The sequence below is a fragment of the Cavia porcellus genome, unplaced genomic scaffold, assembly GCF_034190915.1.
Source record: "Cavia porcellus strain 051 isolate PalLab524CR breed Dunkin Hartley unplaced genomic scaffold, mCavPor4.1 scaffold_41, whole genome shotgun sequence".
Lineage (NCBI taxonomy): Eukaryota > Metazoa > Chordata > Mammalia > Rodentia > Caviidae > Cavia > Cavia porcellus.
Window position 1 is genome coordinate 3,060,207 of NW_026947524.1, and position 20,350 is coordinate 3,080,556.

Sequence of the window (20,350 nt, forward strand, 5' to 3'; positions counted from 1 at the left end):
TAGAGTTACCTTTAGGTTAGGTTTAAAGTTAGTGTTAAGGTTAATCTTAGGTTTAGGGTTAGATGTTAGGGATATGTTTAGGGTTTCAGTTAGTGTATTTGTTAGAGTTTAGGATTAGGGTTAGGGTTAAGTTTAGGGTCAGGGTTAGGGTTAGGGTTAGCGGTTAGCTTGAGGTTTGGGTTAGGGTTAGGGTTAAAACTTAGGTTTAGATTTAGGGTTAGGTTTAGGGTTAGGGTTCGTGTTAGGTTTAGGGTTAGGTTTAGGGGTAGGGTTATGGTTAGAGGTAAGCATTATGTTTAGTGATAGAGTTTGTGGTTAGGGTTATTATTGGGGTGAGACTTAGATGTTATTTTTAGGGTTATGTTTAGGGTTAGGTTTAAAGCTTTGCTTTAGGGTTAGGGTTAGCGTTAGGTTTAGGGATAGGGTTAATATTAGGGTTAGGGCTAGGCTTAGGGTTATGGTTAGGGTTAGGGTTACATTTAAGTTATGGTTAGGTTTAGGGTTAGAATTTAGGGTTAGTGTTAGTTTTAGGGTTAGGGTTACAGATCGGTTTAGGGTTAGGTTTAGTGTTAGTGGTTAGGGTATGTTTTAGGGTTAGTGTTAGCCTTAGTGTTAGGGTTAGGATTAGAAATTTGGGTTAGGGTTAGGTTTAGGGGTTAGGTGTTAGGGATAGGTTAAGGTTTATAGTTATGTTTACAGTTAGGTTAGGGTTAGGTTTAGGGTTATGTTTAGGGTTATGGTTAGGGTTAGGATTAGAATTTAAGGTTAGATTTAGGGTTAGTTTATGGGTTAGTTTTAGGGTTACGCTTATGGTTAGAGGTTAACGTTAGGTTTAGGTTTAGGGTTAGGGTTAGGGTTAGTGTTACAGATAGTGTTATGGTTAGGGTTAGCATTTAGGGTTAGGGTTAGAGTTAGGTTTAGATTTAGTGTTTTGGGTTAGTGTTAGGGTTAGAATATAGGTTTAGTGTTAGTGTTAGTTTTAGGGTTAGGGTTAGGTTTATTGTTAGAGGTTAGCGTTTGGTTTAGGGTTAGAGTTAGGGTTAGGGTTAGCTTAGAGTTTATGGTTAGGCTTACGGTTAGGGTTAAAGCTAAGGTTCAGCTTTATGGTTAGGTTTAAGGTTAGAGTTACTGTTACAGTTTAAGTTAGGATTAAAGTTATGGTTTGGCTTAGGGTTATGGTTAGAGGTTAGGTTTTGTTTTAGTGTTAGAATTAGGGTTAGTGTTACGGTTAGTGTTAGGCTTAGAAGTTATGGTTATGATTAGGATTAGGGTTAGTGTTAAAGCTTAGGTTCAGGGTTAGGGTTAGGGGTAGGGTTAGGTTAGGGATATGCTATGGGTTAGGATTAGGGTTAGTGGTTAATTTTAGTGTTAGTTTTACCATTAGGGTTAGGGTTAGGTTTAAAGTTTAGTGATAGGTTTAGGGTTAGGGTTAGGGTTTTTGTGAGGTTTAGGGTTAAGGATAGAGTTCGGGTTATGGTTAGAGTTAGGCTTAGGGATATGGTTAGGGCTAGGGTTACAATTAGGTTAACGTTAGTGTTATGGTTAGGGTTTGCGTTAGATTTAGTGTTAGATTTATTGTTAGGGTTAGGTTTAGGGGTTAGGTGTTAGGGATAGGGTTATGGGTTAGGGTTAGTGCTAGATTTAGGGTTACGGATAGAGTTAGGGTTATGGTTATGGTTAGAGGTTAGCATTAGGTTTAGGTTTAGGTTTAGGGTTAGGGTTAGTGTTTGGGTTAGAGTTAAATGTTAGGGTTAGGTTTAGCATTGCAGTAAGAGTAAGGGTTAGTGTTAGGGTAAAGTTTAGGCTTTGGGTTAGGGTTAGGTTTAGAGTTAGAGTTTTGGGTTATGGTTCAGTTTAGGGTAAGGGTTATTTTTATGGTTAGGTTTAGGGTTATGCTTTGTGTTAGGGTTATGATTAAGATTAGGTTTAGGGGTTATGTGTTAGGAAATGCGTTAGGTTTAGGCTGTGGGTAACATTTAGGGTTAGGTTTAGGATTAGGGTTGGGTTAGTGTTAGGGTTAGGGTTAGTGGTAGGTTTAAGGTTAGTTTTAGAGTTAGGGTTAGTGTTAGGGGTTAGGTGTTAGCGATAGGGTTAGTGTTTGGGTTGGGTTTATGGTTAAGTTGAGCGTTAGGGTTAAGCTTAGAGATAGTGTTTGGGTTAGTTTTAGGGTTTAGGGTTAGGATTGAGTTTAGGTTTAGGGTTAGGGTTAGTGTTATGGTTAAAATTTAGGTTTAGTGTTAGTGTTAGGTTTAGGGTCACGGTTATGATTAGAGGTTAGCGTTTGGTTTAGGGTTAGAGTTATGATTAGGGTTTGCATTTGATTTAGTGTTAGGTTTAGGTTTAGGGTTAGTGTTAGGGTTAGGGTTATTGTTAGGGTTAGGTTTAGAGGTTAGTGTTAGGGTTAGTGTTAGTTTTAATGTGAGGATTAGGGATAGTGTTAGAGCTAAGGTTATGTTTAGGTTTAGGGTTATGGTTAGGTTTAGTGTTACAATTAGGTTAGCGTTAGGTTTAGGGTTAGAGATAGGTTTAGGGTTTAGGTTAGATTTAGTGTTAGGGTTAGGGTTAGGTTTAGGGGTTAGGTTTTAGGGATAGTGTGATTGGTTAGGGTTAGTGTTAGGGTTACGGTTAGAGTTAGGTTTACGGTTATGGTTAGACGTTAGCGTTAGGTTTAGGGTTAAGGTTAGGGTTTGTTTTAGAGTTAAAGTTAGGTTTAGGTTTCGTTTTACAGTTAGAGTTTAGCGTTAGTGTTAGGGTAAGATTTAGGTTTAGGGTTAGGGTTAGGTTAGGGTTACAATTAGTTTAGAATTAGGGTTAGGGTTAGGTTTAGGGTTAAAGTTTATGGTTAGGGTTAGGGTTAGGATAAGGTTAGGGTTAAAGCTTAGGTTCAGGGTTAGTGTTAGGATTAGGGTTAGGTTTAGGGATATGGTAAAGGTTAGCATTAGGGTTAGTGGTTAGTTTTAGGGTTAGGTTACGGTTAGGGTTAGTGTTAGGTTTAGAGTTAGAGTTAGGTTTAGCCTTAGGGTTAAGGTTAGTGTTAGGGTTACAATGAGGTTAGAATTAGGGTTAGGGTTAGGTTTAGGGATTGTGTTAGATTTAGTGTTAGTGTTAGGGTTAGGGTTAGGGTTAGGGTTAGGGGTTAGATTTAGGTTTGGGTTAGGGTTAGGGTTAAACCTTAGGTTTAAGTATAGGGTTAGGTTTAGGTGTTAGGTGTTAGGGATAGCGTAAGGGTTATGGTTAGTTTTAAGGATAGGTTAGGTGTTGATTTAGTTTTAGGGTTATGTTTAGGGTTATGGTTAGGGTTAGGATTAGAATTTAGGGTTAGGGTTAGAGTTAGGATTACAGGTTAGTGTTACGTTTATGGTTAGAGGAGAGCGTTAGGTTTAGGGTTAGGCTTAGGGTTTGGGTTAGAATTGAAAGTTAGAGTTAGGGTTAGTGTTACGGTTAGAGTTTAGGTTTAGTGTTGGGTAAGTGTTAGGTTTATGGTTCGGGTGACTTTTAGTGTTAGGGTTAGGGTTAAGGTTAGAGGTTAGCGTTAGGTTTAGTGATAGAGTTTGTGGTTAGGGTTAGGGTTTGGGTTACAATGAGGCTTAGATGTTATTTTTAGGGTCATGGTTAAGGTTAGGGTTAAAGTTAGGTTTAGGGTTAGGGTTAGCATTAGGCTTAGTGATAGGGTTAGTGTTAGGGATAGGCTTAGGCTTAGGGTTATGGTTAGGGTAGGATTACATTTAGGTTAGGGTTTGAGTTTTGGTTAGGTTTAGCGTTAGAATTTAGGGTTAGTGTTAGGTTTAGGGTTAGGGTTAGGGATAGGTTTAGTGTTAGGGTTAGTGTTAGAGGTTAGGGTTAGTATTAGGGTTAGGGTTAGGTTTAGGGTTAGTATTAGAATTCTGGGTTAGGGGTAGGGTTAGTTTTAGGGGATATGTGTTAGGGATTGGGTAAAGTGTTATGGTTAGGTTATATAGGGGGTAGGTTAGGTTATAGGTTATATATATATATATATATATATATATATATATATATATACAGGTTATGGTTAGGTTATATATAGGGTAGGTTAGGGTTAGGATTATGCTTAGGGTTATGGTTATGTTTAGGATTAGAATTTAGTGTTAGTGTTAGGGTTAGTTTTACAGGTTAGGCTTAGGGTTATGGTTATGGTTATGGTTATGGTTAAAGGTTAGCGTTAGGTTTACGGTTACGGTTAGGGTTAGCGTTAGGGTTTGGGTTAGAGTTAAGGGTTAGGGTCTAGGTTATGGTTAGAGTTTTGGGTAAGTGTTAGGGTGTTAGGTTTAGGGTTACAGTTAGCTTGAGGGTTAGACTTTAGGGTTATGGTTCGGTTTAGGGTTAGGGTTATTGTTAAGGATAGGGTTATTATTAGGGTTAGGGTTAAGTTTACACTTAGTGTTAGGGTTATGATTAAGGTTAGGGTTAGTGGTTAGGTGTTAGGGAGAGGGTTAAGTTTAGGCTTTGGGTTATGGCTAGGGTTAGGGTTACAATTAGTTTTAGGGTTAGGGTTAGGTTTAGGGTTAGGTTTAGGGTTAGGGTTAGGGTTAGGTGTTAGGTGTTAGCCACAGGGTTATTTTTAGGCTTAAGTTTAGGGTTCGGATTAGGGTTAGGGATAGTGTTAGGGATAGTGTAAAGGTTAGAGTCAGTGTTTAGGGTTAGTTTAATGTTAGGGTTAGTTTTAGGTTTAGGGTTAGGGTTAGTGTTATGGTTAGGGTTAGGGTTAGGGTTAGGGTTAGGGTTAGGGTTAGGGTTAGGTTTATGGTTAGAGGTTAGCATTTGCTGTAGGTTTAGAGGTAGGGTTAGTGTTAGGGATAGGCTTAGAGGTTATGGTTAGGGTTAGGGTTATTGTTAAAGGTTTAGTTCAGGTTTATCGTTTGGGTTAAATTTAGGGTTATGTTTAGAGTTTAGGGTTAGGTTTAAGGTTATGTTTAGGGTTAGGGTTATGGTTCGAAGTTAGGTTTTTTTTTTTTTTTTTTTTTTTTTTGCTCAGAGTTAGTGTTACTGTTAGGGTTAGTGTTAGGCTTAGATTTTGTGGTTATGTTTATGGTTATGGTTAGGGTTAAAGCTTAGGTTCAGGGTTAGTGTAATGGGTAGTGTTCAGTTAGAGATATGCTAAGTGTTAGGAATAGGGTTAGTGTTTAGTTTTAGGATTACGGTTACCGTTAGTGTTAAGGTTAGGTGTAGAAGTTATTGTTAGGGTTAGGCTTATGGTTACGGTTAGTGTGAGGGTTAGGGTTAGGGTTAGATTTAGGGTTATGGTGAGGAATAAGCTTAGGGTTATGATTAGGGTTAGGGTTACAATTAAGTTAGCATTAGGTTTAGGGTTAGGGTTTCTGTTAGATTTAGTGTTAGGGTTAGGGTTAGGTTTAGTGTTAGGTTTAGGTTTTAGGTGTTAGTGATTGGGTTATGGGTTAGGGTTAGTGTTAGGGTTAGGGTTACTCTTAGTTTTAGGGTTATGATTAAGGTTAGGGTTAGGAGTTAGGTGATAGGGAGTGGGTTATGGTTAGGCTTTGGGTTACGGTTATGGTTAGGGTTATGATTAGATTTAGGATTAGGGTTAGGTTTAGGGTTTAGTTTAGAGTTTGGGTTAGGTTTATGGTTAGGTGTTAGGTTTTATCAATAGGTTTAGGGTTAGGGTTAGATTTAGGGTTCGGTTTAGCGTTAGGGTTAGGGTTAGGTATAGTTTTAGGGTTATGGTTAAGGTTTAGGTTTTTGCTTAATGTTAGGATTAGGTTTAGGGTGAGGGTTAGTTTTAGGGTTAGAAATTAGTTGCAGTGTTAGTTTTAGGGTTAGAGTTAGGGTTATGATTAGAGGTTAGTGTTGGTTTTAGTGTTAGAGTTAGGGTTAGGGTTAGGGCTTGGCTTAGAGGTTATGGTTATGGTTATGGTTTGGGTTAAAGCTTAAGTTCAGGTTTATGGTTAGGGTTAAGGTTAAGGTTACGGTTAGAGTTTAGAGTTAGGTTTAATGTTATGATGAGGGTTAGCGTTATGGTTAGAGGTTAGCTTGTGGTTTAGGGTTAGAGTTAGGGTTAGTGTTAGGGTTACTGTTAGGCTTAGAGTTTATGGTTATGTTTAGGGTTACGGTTAGGGTTAATGCTTAGTTTGAGGGTTAGTTTTTGGGGTAGGGTTCGGTTAGTAATATGCTAAGCGTTAGGATTAGGTTTAGTGGTTAATTTTAGGGTTAGGTTACTTTTTGGTTTAGAGGTTAATGTTAGGTTTTGGGATAGGGTTACGGTTAGTGTGAGTGTTAGGCTTACTTTTAGAGTAAGGTTATGATTAGCTTTAGGCTTAGGGTTATGGTTAGTGTTAGGGTTACAATTAGGTTATCATTATTGTTAGGGTTAGGGTTAGGGTTAGGGTTTGTGTTAGATTTAGTGTTAGGGTTAGTGTTAGGGTTAGGGTTAGGTTTATGGGTTAGGTGTTTGTGATAAGGTTATAGGTTAGGGTTATTGTTAGGGTTACAGTTAGAGTTAGGGTTACGGTTATGGTTAAAGGTAGGTGTTAAGTTTAGGGTTAAGGTTAGGGTTTGGGTTAGAGTTAAAGCTTAAGCTTATGTTTAGTGTTAGAGTTAGAGTTCAGGGTTACTGTTAGGTTAAGGGTTAAGATTAGGGTTAGGGTTAGTGTTAGGGTTAGGGTTAGGGTTACACTTAGTGTTAAGGTTATGATTAAGGTTAGGGTTGTGCTAGGTGTTAGGGAGAGTGTTAGGTTTAGGCTTTGGGTTTCGGTTAGGGTTAGGGTTACGATTAGGTTTAGGTGTAGAGTTAGGTTTAGGGTTAGGGTTAGGGTTAGGATTAGGGTTAGGTTTGGTGTTAGTTTTTGAGTTAAGGTTAGGGTTACTGTTAGGGATTAGGTGTTAGCAATAGGGTTATGGATAGGGTTAGGTTTAGTGTTCGGTTTAGAGTTAGGGTTAGGGTTCTGGATAGTGTTAGGTTTAGGGTTAGTGTTTAGGGTTAGGGTTATTGTTAGATTTAGGTTTAGGTTTAGGGTTAGGTTTAGTGTTAGTGTTAGAAGATAGGTTTACTGTTAGGGTTAGGTTACGGTTAGAGGTTAGTGTTTGGTTTAGTGTTAGAGTTAGGGTTAGTTTTAGGGTTAGTTTTAGGCTTAAAGGTTATGGTTAGTTTTAGGGTTACTGTTAGGATTAAAGCTTAGGCTCAGGTTTGCGTTTACTGCTATGGTTAGGGTTATGGTTAGAGTTTAGGATTAGGTTTAAGGTTATGGTTAGGGTTATGGTTATGGTTAGAGGTTAGCTTTTGGTTTAGCGTTAGAGTTATGGTTAGTGTTAGTGTTAGTGTTAGGCTTAGATATTATGGTTAGGGTTAGGTTTAGGGTTAGGGTTAGGGCTAAAGCTTAGGTTCAGGGTTAGGGTTAGGTTTAGGGTTATGGTTAGGGATATGGTAAGGATTAGGATTAGGTTAGTGGATAGTTTTAGGTATAGGGTTATGCTTAGGATTAGGTATAGGGTTATGCTTAGGATTAGGTTTTAGGTATAGGGTTATTCTTAGGATTAGGTTTAGATGTTAGTGTTAGTGTTAGGTTAGGGTTAGGGTTAGTGTGAGGGTTAGGTTTAGGTTTAGAGTTAGGGTTAGTGTTAGGGTTAGGTTTGGTGTTATGGTTATTGTTAGGGTTATAATTGGGTTAGTATTAATGTTAGGATTAGGGTTAGGGTTTGCATTAGATTTAGTGTTAGGTTTAGGGCTACTGTAATGTTTTGGTTTAATGGTTAGGTATTAGGTATAGTGTTATGGGTTAGGGTTAGTGTTAGGGTTAGGGTTAGGGTTACAGTTTAGGGTTAGAGTTAGGGTTTGGGTTAGTGGTATCATTAGGGTAAGGGTTAGGTTGAGGTTTAGGGCAAGGGTAGTGTTAGAAGTTAGGTTGAGTGTTAGGTTTAGTGATAGGTATGGGGTTAGGGTTAGTTTTAGGGGTTAGGGTTAGTGTTAGGGTTAGGGTTAAGGTTAGGTTTAGAAATATGTGTTAGGGTTAGTGTTTGGATTAGGGTTAGAGTTAGAGTTATGGTTAGAGTTATGGTTAGGGTTATGCTAGGGTTAGGGTTAGGGTTAGGGTTAGGTATTACAGTCAGGCTTAGGGTTAGTTTTACGGTTAGGGTTAGAGTTACATTTAGTGTAAGGGATTAATGTTAGTTCTGTGTTAGGGTTATGCTTATGGTTAGGGTTAGGGTTAGGATTAGAAGATAGGGTTAGGGGTAGGGTTAGTGTTATGGTTACGTTTAGGGTTAGGGTTAGTATTAGGGTCATGGTTAGGGGTTAGGTGTTACAGAGAGAGTAAAGATTAGGCTTCGGTTTACGGTTAGGGTTACTGTTATGATTCGGTTTAGGGTTAGGCTTAGGGTTATGGCTAGTGTTAGGGTTAGGTTTAGTGTTAATTTTAGGTTTAGATTTAGTGTTAGGTTTAGGAGTTAGATGTTAGGGATAGGTTTAGGGTTAGGGTTAGTGTTAGGGATAGTGTTAGGTTTCAGGTTAGGGTTTAGGGTTAGTGTTAGAGTTAGAGTTAGAGTTAGGGTTAGGTATAGGGTCAGTTAGGGTTAGGGTTTTTTATTAATCTTGGGGTTACAGTTAGGGTTAGAGTTACGTTGAGGTTAGGGTTAGGTTTAAAGTTATGTTTAGAGCTAGGTTTAGGGTTTTGGGTAGCATTAGGGTTAGAGATAGTGTTAGGGTTAGGATTGGGATTAGTAGTTAAGGTTTAGGGTTAGGTTTACATTTATGGATAGGTTCCGGTTTAGAAGTTAGTGTTAGGGTTAGTGTTAGTGTTAGGTTTAGTGTTAGGATTAGGTTTAGGTTTAGAGTTATGTTCAAGTTTAGTGTTATGGTTTTGGTCAGGGTTAGGTATAGGGTTATGGCTAGGCTTCGGGTTACGGTAAGTGTTAGGGTTACCATTAGATTAGTGTTAGCATTAGGGTTTGGGTTAGAGTTAGGTTTATGATTAGGGTTAGAGATTATTATTACTGTTAGGGTTATGATTATGGTTACTGTTATGGTTAGTGTAAGAGTTTAGCCTTAGTGTTAGGGTTAGTGTTAGGTTTAGGTTTAGGCTTAGGGTTAGAAGTTAGTATAAGTGTTAGGGTTAGGTTTTGGGTTAGGGTTAAGGTTAGAGTTAGTGTTCGGTTTAGGTTTAAAATTTAGTGTTAGTGTTAGGGTTAGGGTTATGGTTAGGCTTCGGGTTATGGTTAGGTTTAGGGTTACAATTAAGTTTAGGTTTAGGCTTAGGGTAGGGTTACAGTTAGTATTAGGTTTAGTGTTAGTTTTAGGGTTAGGTTCCATGTTAGGGTTAGGGGTTAGGTGTTAGGGATAAGGTTAGGGTTAGGGTAGGGCTAGGGTTTAGGTTTACAGTTAGGGTTAGGTTTAGGAAAGTGTTAGGGCTTAATTTGATGGGTTAGGCTTAGGGTTAGTGTTAGGGTTAGGGTTAGGGTTAGGATTAGGGTTATGGTCAGTGTTATGGTTAGAGGTTAGTGTTAGGTTTAGTGATAGAGTTTGTGGTTAGGGTTAGGGTTAGGGTGAGGTTTAGAAGTTATTTTTAGGGTTATGGTAAGGGTTAGAGTTAAAGCTTAGTTTTAGGTTTAGGGTTAGTGTGAGGGTTAAGGATAGGGTTAGTGTTAGGGTTAGGGCTACGCTTAGGGTTACGATGAGGGTTAGGATTACATTTAGGTTAGGATTAGGGTTATGGCTAGGTTTAGAATTTAGGGTTAGTGTTAGATTTAGGGTTAGGTTTAGGCATAGATTTAGGGTTAGGGTTAGTTTTAGAGGTTAGTATTAGTTCTAGGGTTATGGTTAGGGTTAGGATTAGAATTTTTGGTGAAGGTTAGGGTTAGGTTTAGGTTTAGTGGTTAGGTGTTAGGGATAGGGTAAGGGTTAAACTTAGGTTTAGGGTTAGATTACAGTTAGGATTATGTTTAGGGTTATGGTCAGGATTAGGATTAGAATTTAGGGTTAGGGCTAGGTTTACGGTTATTGTTAGAGGTTAGCGTGAGATTTAGGGTTAGAGTTAGGGTTAGGGCTATGTTTAAGGTTTGTGTTAGAGTTAAAGGTTAGGGTTAGGGTTAGGGTTAAGGTTACGGCTAGAGTTTAGGGTTAGTGTTGGGGTAAGTGTTTGTTTTAGGGTTAGGGTTAGTTTTAGGGTTAGAGTTTAGGGTTAGGGTTCGGTTTAGGGTTAGGGTTTTTGTTAGTGTTAGGGTTAGGTTTACGCTTAGTGTTAGCGTTAGGATTAAGGTTAGTGTTAGGGGTTAGGTGTTAGGGAGAGTGTTAAGGTTAGGCTTTGGGTTAGGATTAGGTTTAGAGTTAGGGTTAGGTTTAGGTTTAGGTTTAGGGTTAGTTTTAGAGTTATGCTTAGGGTTAGGGTTAGGTGTTAGGTGTTAGCGATAGGGTTATGTTTAGGGTTAGGTTTAGGTTCGGTTTAGGGTTAGGGTTAGGGTTAAAGATAGTGTTAGGGTTAGGTTTAGATTTAGTGTTAGGGTTAGTGTTAGGGTTAGAATTTAGGTTTAGTGTTAGGTTTAGGGCTAGTGTTAGTGTTAGGGTTAGGCTTAGAGGTTAGGTTGTGGTTTAGGGTTAGAGTTTGGGTTAGTGTTTGGTTTAATGTTAGACTTAGAGGTTATGGTTATTGTTAGGGTTAGGGTTAGTGTGAGGTTTAGAGTTAGGGTTAGAGTTAGGGTTATGGTTAGAGTTAGGCTTAGGGTTATGGTTATGGTTACGGCTAGGGTTACCATTCAGTTAGCATTAGGGTTAGGGTTAGGGTGTGCGTTATACTTTTAGGTTTAGGGTTAGGTTAGGTTTTGGGGTTAAGTGTTAGGGACAGTGTTATGGGTTAGGGGTAGTGTTAGGGTTATGGTTAGGGGTACCCTTAGATTTAGGGTTATGGTTATGGTTAGAAATTAGCGTTAGGTTTTTTGTTAGGATTAAGGATAGTGTTATGGTTTGGGTTAGAGTTAAAGGTTAGGGTTAGATTTAGCCTTACGGTTAGAGTTTAGGTTAGTTTTAGTGTAAGTTTTAGGTTTAGGTTTAGGGTTAAGTTTAGTGTTAGAGTATAGGGTTATGGTTCGGTTTAGGATTAGGGTTAGTGTTAGGGTTAGGATTAGAGGTTAGATTTTGGTTTAGTGTTAGGGTTAGTGTTTGTGTTAGTGTTAGGCTTAGAGTTTATCTTTATGGTTAGTTTTAGGTTTAAGGTTAAAGCTTAGGTTCAGGTTTAGGGTTAGCGGTAGGGTTCGGTTAGGGATATGCTAAGGGTTATGGTTTGGTTTAGTGGTTAGCTTTAGGGTTAGGGTTACTGTTAGGGTTAGTGTTAGTTTTTGTGAGAGTGAGAGTTTTATGGTTAGTTTTAGGGTTAGGGTTATGGTTAGAGTTAGGCATAGGGTTATTGTTAGGGTTAGGTTTACCATTAGATTAGCGTTAGGGTTAGCTTTAGGGTTTACGTTAGGTTTAGTGTTAGGGTTAGGTTTAGGTTTAGGTTTAGGTTTAGGTTTAGGGGTTAGGTGTTGGGGATAGGCTTATGATTTAGGTTTAGTTTTAGGGTTATGGTTAGGGTTACGATTATGGTTAGAGCTTAGCATTTAGTTTAGGGTTAGGGTTGTGGTTTGCATTAGAGTTAAATGTTAGGGTTAGGTTTAGCATTACGATTAGAGTTTAGGGTTATTTTTAGGGTAAGGGTTAGATTTAGGGTTAGGGCTAGGTTTAGGTTTAGAGTATAGGGTTATGTTTTGGCTTAGGGTTAGGGATAGTGTTAGTGTTAGGTTTAGGGTTACGCTTAGTGTAAGGGTTATTGTTAAGGTTAGTGTTAGGAGTTAGGTTTTAGGGAGTGGGTTAGGGTTAGGCTTTGGGTTACAGTTAGGGTTAGTTTTAGTGTTAGTTTTGGAGTTCACATTTGGGTTAGGGTTAGGGGTTAGGTGTTAGCAATAGGGTTAGGGTTATGGTTAGGTTTATGGTACGGTTTAGGGTTGGGCTTATGGTTAGGGATAGTGTTAAAGTTATGGTTAGGGTTTAGGGTTATGGTTAGGGTTAGGTTTCGTTTTAGGGTTAGTGTTAGTGTTAGGGTTAGAAGTTAGTTTTATTGTTATGGTTTGGTGTATGTTTAGAGGTTAGCGTTTGGTTTAGGTTTAGAGTTAGTGTAAGGGTTTCGGGTTAGACTTAGAGGTTATGTTTATGGTTAGGGTTAGGGTTAGCATTAGGATTAAAGCTTAATTAAGGTTTACGATTAGGGTTAAGGTTATGGTTACGGTTAGAGTTTAGGGTTAGGTTTAAGGTTATTGTTGGCGTTATGGTAATGGTTAGATTTTAGCTTTTGGTTTATGTTTAGACTTAGGGATAGTGTAGGGTTAGTGTTAGGGTTAGAGGTTATAGTTAGGGTTATGGTTAGGGTTAAAGCTTAGGTTGAGGGTTAGGACTAGGGGTAGTTTTCGGTTAGGGATATGCTAAGGGTTAGTATTACGTCAGTGGTTAGTTTTAGGTTTAGGGTTACGGTTAGGGTTAGGGTTAGGGTTAGAGGTTAGTGTTAGTTTTAGGCTTAGGTTTAGGTTAGTGTGAGGATTAGGGTTACGTTTAGAGTTGTTATGCTTATGGTTAGGCTTAGAGTTATGGTTAGGGTTAGGGTTACAATTAGGTTAGTGTTCGGTTTAGGGTTAGGGTTTTGGTTTGCGTTTGATTTAGTTTTAGGGTTAGCATTAGGGTTAGGGTTAGAGTTAGCATTAGGTTTAGGGGTTAGGTGTTAGGGATAGGGTTATAGGTTAGGATTAGTGTTAGTGTTAGGGTTAGGGTTAGTGTTAGCGTTAGGGTTAGGGTTATTGTTAGAGTTAGGGTTATGATTATGGTTAGTGGTTAGTGTTTGGTTTAGGGTTAGGGTTAGGGATTGGGTTAGACTTAAAGATTATGGTTAGGTTTAGTGTTATGGTTAGAGTTTAGGTTTAGTGTTAGGGTAAAGATTATGTTTAGGGTTTGGGTTAGGTTTAGGCTTAAAGTTTAGTGTTATAGTTCGGTTTAGGGTTAGGGTTATGCTTAGTGTTAGGGTTATGATTAAGGTTTGGGTTAGGAGTTAGATGTTAGGGCGAGGGTTTGGGTTAGACTTTTTGTTTTGGTTAGGGTAAGGGTTACGATTAGGTTTAGGGTTTGTGTTAGGGTTAACATTATTAGGGATTGGATTAGACTTAGTTTTTGAGTTAGGGTTAGGGGTTAGATGTTAGCGATACCGTTAGTGTTGGGTTTCGAATTCGTTTTAGGGTTACGGTTAAGGTTAGGGTTAGGGTTAGGGTTAAGGATAGTGTTTTGGTTAAGGTTAGGATTTAGCATTAGGGTTAGGGTTAGGTTTAGTTTTAGGGTTAGGGTGAGTGTTAGATTTAGAAGATAAGTTTAGTGTTAGGCTTAGGGTTAGGTTTAGGATTATAGTTAGAGGTTAGCGTTTGTTTAGTGTTAGTGTTAGGGTTAGGTTTACGGTTACGTTAGGCTTAGAAGTTATGGTTAGTGTTAGGGTTAAAGCTTAGGTTCAGGTTTAGATTTAGGGTTACGGTTAGGGTTACGGTTAGAGTTTAGAATTAGGTTTAATGTTATGGTTAGGGTTAGGGTTGTGGTTAGAGGTTAGCTTTTGTTTTAGGGTTAGAGTTAGGGTTAGTGTTAGGCTTAGAGGTTATGGTTAGTGTTAGGTTTAGTGTTAGGGTTAGGATTAACCCTTAGGTTCAGGGTTAGTGTTAGGATTAGTTTTAGGGTTAGGGATATGGTAAGTGTTAGGATTAGGGTTAGTTGTTAGTTTTATGTTTAGGGTTACTATTAGGGTTAGGGTAAGGTTAAGATGTTAGTGTTAGTGTTAGAGTTAGGGTTAGTGTGAGGGTTAGGGTTAGATTTAGATTTAGGGTTAGGGTTAGGTTTAGGCTTAGCATTATTGTTTTTGTTAGAGTTATAATTAGGTTAGCGTTAGGGTTAGGGTTAGGGTTTGCATTAGATTAAGTGTTAGGTTAAGGGTTAGGGTTAACGTTAGGTTTACAGGTTTGGTGTTAGGGATAGTGTTATGGGTTAGCGATAGTGTTAGGGTTAGGGTTAGGGTTATGGTTATGGTTAGGGTTAGGGTTAGAGTTTGGGGTTAGGGTTAGTGTTTGTGTTATTGTTATGGTTACAGTTATGGTTAGGTTGAGGTGTAGGGTGAGGGTTAGAAGTTAGGTTTAGTGTTAGGTTTAGGGTTAGGTTAGGGATAGGTTAGGGATAGGTTTAGGGTTTGGGTTAGTGTTAGAGGTTAGGGTTAGTGTTAGGGTTAGGGTAAGGGTTAGGGTTAGGATTAGGGTTAGGTTTAGGGTAAGATTATGGGTTAGGGTTATGGTTAGGGTTAGGGTTAGTGTTAATGTTAGAGTTAGGGTTAGGTTTACTGTTATGTATTACAGTCAGGCTTAGTGTTAGTTTCAGTGTTAGGGTAAGGGATTAATATTAGTTCTGGGTTAGGGTTATGGTTAGGGTTAGGGTTAGGATTAGAAGTTATGGTTAGTTGTAGGGTTAGTTAAATGGGTTAGGTTTAGGGTTAGGGTTAGTGTTAGGGTTAGGGGTTGGCGTTAGGTGTTAGGGAGACTGTAAAGATTAGCCTTCAGTTTACGGTTAGTGTTAGTTTTAGGATTAGGTTTATGTTTAGGCTTAGGGTTAGGTGGAGGTTTAGGGTTAGGTTTAGTGTAATTTTAGGTTTAGGTTAAGCATTAGGGGTAGGGGTTAGTTGTTAGAGATAGGTTTAGGGTTAGGGTAAGGATTAGGTTTACGGTTAGGGTGAGGATTAGGGATAATATTAGGTTTAGGGTTAGGGTTTTGGATTAGTGTTAGTGTTAGGGTTAGGGTTAAGGTTACTGTTAGGCTTTGGGTTACGGTTAGGGTTAGAGTTACGTGTAGCTTAGGGTTAGGGTTAGGCTTAGTGTTAGGTTTAGGGTTAGGATTATATGTTAGTGATAGGTTCAGGTTTAGGGTTAGTGTTATGGTTAGAGTTTAGGGTTAGTGTTAGGATTAGGGTTAGGGTTAGGATTAGGGGTAGGATTAGGGTTAGGGTAAGGGTTATGTCTACGATTAGAGGTTAGCTTTAGGTTTAGTTATAGAGTTTGGGGTTAGGGTGAGTGTTACGGTGAGGCCTAGAAGTTATCTTTAGGGTTAGGCTTAGGGTTATAGCTTACGTTTAGGGTTAGGGTTAGCATTTATTTAAGCGATAGGGTAAGGGTTAGGATTAGTATTAGTCGATAGGTTTAGAGTTAGGTTTACGGTTAGGGTTAGGTTTAGGTTTAGAGGTTATTGTTTGTGTTAGTGTTAGGGTTATGCTTAGGGTTAGTGTTATGGTTAGGATTAGGTTTAGGGTTTGGTTTAGGGTTAGATATAGGGTTACGGCTAGGCTTCGGGTTACTGTAAGGTTTAGGGTTACAATTAGGTTTAGGGTTAAGCTTAGGGTAGGGTTAGGGTTAGTGTTAGGTTTAGTGTTAATTTTAGGGTTAGTTTTATCTTTAGAGTTAGGGGTTAGGTGTTACGGATAGGGCTAGGGTTAGTGTACGGTTAGGGTTATGTTTACATTTCGGGTTAGGGTTAGGATTAGTGTTAGGGCTTAATGTGAGGGGTTCGACTTAGGTTTAGTGTCATGGTTAGGGTTAGGGTTAGGTTTAGGGTTACGGTTAGTGTTAGTGTTATGGTTAGAGGTTAGCATTAGTATTATTGATAGAGTTTGTGGTTAGGTTTGGCGTTAGGGTGAGGCTTAGATGTTTTTTTTTTTTAGGGTTATGGTTAGGGTTAGGGTTAAACCTTAGGTTTAGGGTTAGGGTTAGCATTAGGTTTAGGGATAGGTTTAGTGTTAGGGTTAGGGCTAGTCTTAGAGTTATGGTTAGGGTTAAGATTACATTTAGGTAAGTGTTATGATTAGGGTTAGGGTTAGAATTTAGGGTTAGTGTTAGGTTTAGGGTTAGGGTTAGGGATAGTTTTAGGGTTAGATTTAGTGTTAGAGGTTAGGGTTATTGTTAGGGTTAGGTTTATGGAGAGTGTTAGGGTTAGGATTAGAATTTTGACTTAGGGTTAGGATTAAGATAAGGTTTAGGTGTTAGGTGTTAGGGATAGGGTAAGGGTTATGGTTAGGTTTAGGGTTAAGTTAGGGTTAGGGTTAGGGTTAGGTTTACGTGTTAGGGTTAGGGTTACTGTTATGGTTTGAGATTAGCATTAAATTTAGGGTTAGGGTTAATGTTAGGGTTAGGGTTAGTGTTAGGGTTAGGGTTAGAGTTTAGGGTTAGTGTTAGGGTAAGTGTTAGGTTTAGGCATAGGGTTAGTTTAGCGTTAGAGTTCAGGATTATGGTTCAGTTTAGGGTTAAGGTTACTGTTAGTGTTAGGGTTAGGTTTACGCTTAGTGTTAGGGTTATGATTAATTTAGGTTTAGCAGTTAGGTGTTAGGGAGAGGGTAAAGGTTAGGCTTTGGGTTATGGTTAGGGTTTGTGTTTCGATTAGTATTAGGGTTTGTGTTAGGGATAGGGTTAGGGTTAGGTTTAGTTTTAGGTTTAGAGTTAGTTTTAGAGTGAGAGCTATGGATAGATTTAGGTGTTAGGTGTTAGCGATAGGGTTATGGTTAGGGTTACGTTTAGGGTTCAGTTCAGGGTTAGGGTTAGGGTTAGGGATAGTCTTAGGGTTAGGGTTAGCGTTTAGGGTTAGGGTTAGTGTTTGTGTTAGGTTTAGATTTAGGTTAGTGTTATGGTTAGAAGTTAGGTTTAGTGTTAGTGTTAGGGTTAGGGTTCGGGTTAGGTAGTGTTAGTGTTATGGTTCGAGGTTAGCGTTTGTTTTAGGGTTAGGGTTAGGCTTAGAGGTTATTGTTAGGTTTAGGGTTAGGGTTAAAGCTTAGTTTTAGGTTTACTGTTAGGGTTACAGTTAGGGTTAGGGTTAGGGTTAGGGTTTAGCGTTAGGGTTAGTGTTTGTGTTAGGTTTAGGTTTAGGGTTAGGGTTAGTGGTATGGTTAGAAGTTAGGTTTAGTATTAGGGTTAGGGTTAGGGTTCGGGTTAGGTAGGGCTAGAGGTTTGCGTTTGTTTTAGGGTTAGGGTTTGTGTTAGGCTTAGAGGTTATTGTTAGGTTTAGGGTTATGGTTTAAAGCTTAGTTGTAGTTTACTGTTAGGGTTATGGTTAGGGTGATGGTTAGGATTTATGGTTAGGTTTAAGGTTAGGGTTTGTGTTTGGGTTACATTTAGAGGTTAGGTTTTGGTTTAGGGTTAGAGTTAGGGTTAGTGTTAGGGTTAGTGTTAGGCTTAGATCTTATTGTTAGGGTTAGGGTTAAAGCTTAGGTTCAAGGTTAGGGTTAGGGAGAGGGTTCAGATAGGAATATGACAAGGGTTAAGATTAGGGTTAGTGGGTAGTTTTAGGGTTAGGGTTACCCTTAGGGTTAGGGTTAGGTTAAAATTTAGTTTTAGCCTTAGGTTTAGGGTTAGGGTTAGTGTGAGGGTTAGAGTTAGGGTTAGAGTTAGGGTTATGGTTAGGGTTAGGCTTAGGGTTATGGTTAGGTTTAGCGTTACAATTAGGTTAATGTTATAGTTAGGGTTAGGTTATGCATTAGATTTAGCGTTAGGTTTAGGGTTAAGTTTAGGGTTAGGGGTTAGGTGTTAGGGATAGGGTAATGGGTTAGGGTTAGTGTTAGGGTTAGGGTTAGGGTTACGGTTAGTGTTAGGGTTACGGTTATGATTAGAGCTTAAACTTAGGTTTATGATTAGTGTTAGGGTTAGTGTTTCAGTTAGAGTTAATGGCTAGGGTTAGGTTTAGCGTTATGTTTCGAGTTTAGGGTTAGTGTTAGGTTAAGGGTTAGTTTTAAGGTTAGGATTAGGGTTATAGTTTAGGGATATGGCTCGGTTTAGTGTTACGGTTAGTGTTAGGGTTAGGATTACGCTTAGTGTTAGAGTTATGATTAAGGTTAGGGTTAGGAGTTAGGTGTTAGGGAATGGGTTAGGGTTAGGCTTTGGGTTAGGGTTAGGGTTAGGGTTAGGGTTAGGGTTAGGGTTACGATTAGGTTTAGGGTTAGAGTTAGCGTTAGGGTTAAGGTTAGTTTTAGGGTTAATCTTAGAGTTAGTGTTAGGGTTAGGGTTAACGGTTAGGTGTTAGCGATAGGGTTAGGGTTAGGGTTACGTTTAGGGTTAGGGTTAGTGTTAGTGTTAGAAGTTAGTTTTAGTGTTAGCGTTAGTGTTAGTGTGAGGGTTAGGGTTACAGTTAGGTTTATGGTTAGAGGTTAGCATTTGGTTTAGGGCTAGTGTTAGGTTTAGGGTTAGGGCTAGGCTTAGACGTTATGGTTAGGGTTTGTGTTAGGGTTAGGGTTAGCGTTAAAGCTTAAGTTTAGGTTTACTGTTTGTGTTAAGGTTAGGGTTACGGTTAGAGTTTAGTTTTAGGTTTAAGGTTAGGGTTAGGGTTAGGTTTATGGTTAGAGGTTAGCTTTTGGTTTAGCGTTAGAGTTAGGGTTAGTGTTAGGCTTAGAGGTTATGGGTATGGTTTGGGTTACAGTTAGGGTTAAAGATTAGGTTGTGGCATAAGTTTAGTGGTAGGGTATATTTAGGGATATGCTAAGGGTTAGGATTAGGGTAAGTGTTTAGTTTTAGGGTTATCCTTAAGGTTAGGGTTAGGGTTAGGTTTAGAATTTAGTGTTAGTGTTAGGGTTAGGGTTAGTGTGAGTGTTAGGGTTAGGGTTAAAGTTAGGGTTATGGTTAGGGTTGGGCTTAGGTTTATGTTTAGAGTTAGGGTTACAATTAGGTTTGCGTTAGGGTTAGGGTTAGGGTTGGGGTTAGTGTTAGGGTTAGGGTTAGAGTTACGGTTTGGTTTAGGTGTTAGATGTTAGGGATAGGCTTATATGTTAGGGTTAGTGTTAGGGTTAGGATTAGGGTTAGGGTTAGAGTTACGGTTAGAGTTAGGGTTACGGTTATGGTTAGAGTTTAGCATTAGTATTAGGGTTAGGGTTAGGATTTGGGTTAGAGTTAAAGGTTATGGTTAGGTTTAGTGTTACTTTTAGAGCTTAGGGTTAGTGTTAGGGTAAGTGTTAATTTTAGGGTTAAGGTTATGTTTACGCTTAAAGTTTATTGTTATAGTTCTTTTTAGGGTTAGTGTTAGTGTTAGAGTTAGGTTTAGGTTTACGCTTAGTGTTCGGTTTATGATTAAGGTTAGAGTTAGGAGTTAGGTGTTAGGGAGAGGGTTAGGGTTAGGCTTTGGGTTTCAGAATGTGTTAGGGTTATTATTGGTTTTAGAGTTAAATATAGGGTTAGGGTTAGGTTTTGGGTTAGTTTTAGAGTTAGGGTTAGGTTTAGGGTTGGGTGTTAGGTTTTAGCAATAGGTTTAAGGTTAGGGTTACGTTTAGGGTTCGGCTCAGAGTTAGGGTTAGGGTTAGGGATAGTGTTAGTGTTAGGGTTAGCGTTTAGGGTTAGGGTTAGCGTTTAGGGTTAGGGTTAGTGTTTGTGTTAGGTTTAGGTTTAGGGTTAGGGTTGGTGTTATGGTTAGAAGTTATGTTTAGTGTTAGTGTTAGGGTTGGGGTTCGGGTTTGGTAGGGTTAGTGTTATGATTCGAGGTTAGCGTTTGTTTTAGGGTTAGGGGTAGGGTTAGGCTTAGAGGTTATTGTTAGGTTTAGGGTTAGGGTTAAATCTTAGTTTTAGGTTTGCTGTTAGGGTTAGAGTTAGGGTTAGGTTTAGGGTTAGCGTTTAGGGTTAGGGTTAGTGTTTGTGTTAGGTTTAGGTTTAGGTTTAGGGTTAGGGTTAGTGTTATGGTTAGAAGTTAGGTTTAGTATTAGGGTTAGGGTTAGGGTTTGGGTTAGGTAGGGTTAGAGGTTTGTGTTTCTTTTAGGGTTATGGTTAGTATTAGGCTTAGAGGTTATTGTTAGGTTTAGGGTTAGGGTTAAATCTTAGTTTTAGTTTTACTGTTAGGGTTATGGTTAGTGTTATCATTAGAGTTTATGGTTAGGTTTAAGGTTAGGGTTTGTGTTTGGGTTACGTTTAGAGTTTAGGTTTTGGTTTAGGGTTAGAGTTAGGGTTAGTGTTAGGGTTAGTGTTAGGCTTAGATGTCATGGTTAGGATTAGGGTTAAAGCTTAGGTTCAAGGTAGGGTTAGCGAGAGGTTTCAGATAGGAATATGACAAGGGTTAGGATTACGGTTAGTGGGTAGTTTTAGGGTTAGGGTTACCCTTAGGGTTAGGGTTAGGTAAAAATTTAGTTTTAGCCTTAGGTTTAAGGTTTGGGTTAGTGTGAGGGTTAGAGTTAGGGTTAGAGTTAGGGTTATGGTTAGGGTTAGGCTTAGGGTTATGGTTAGGTTTAGGGTTACAATTAGGTTAATGTTATAGTTATGGTTAGGTTATGCGTTAGATTTAGTGTTAGGGTTAGAGTTAGGTTTAGGGTTAGGGGTTAGGTGTTAGGGATAGGGT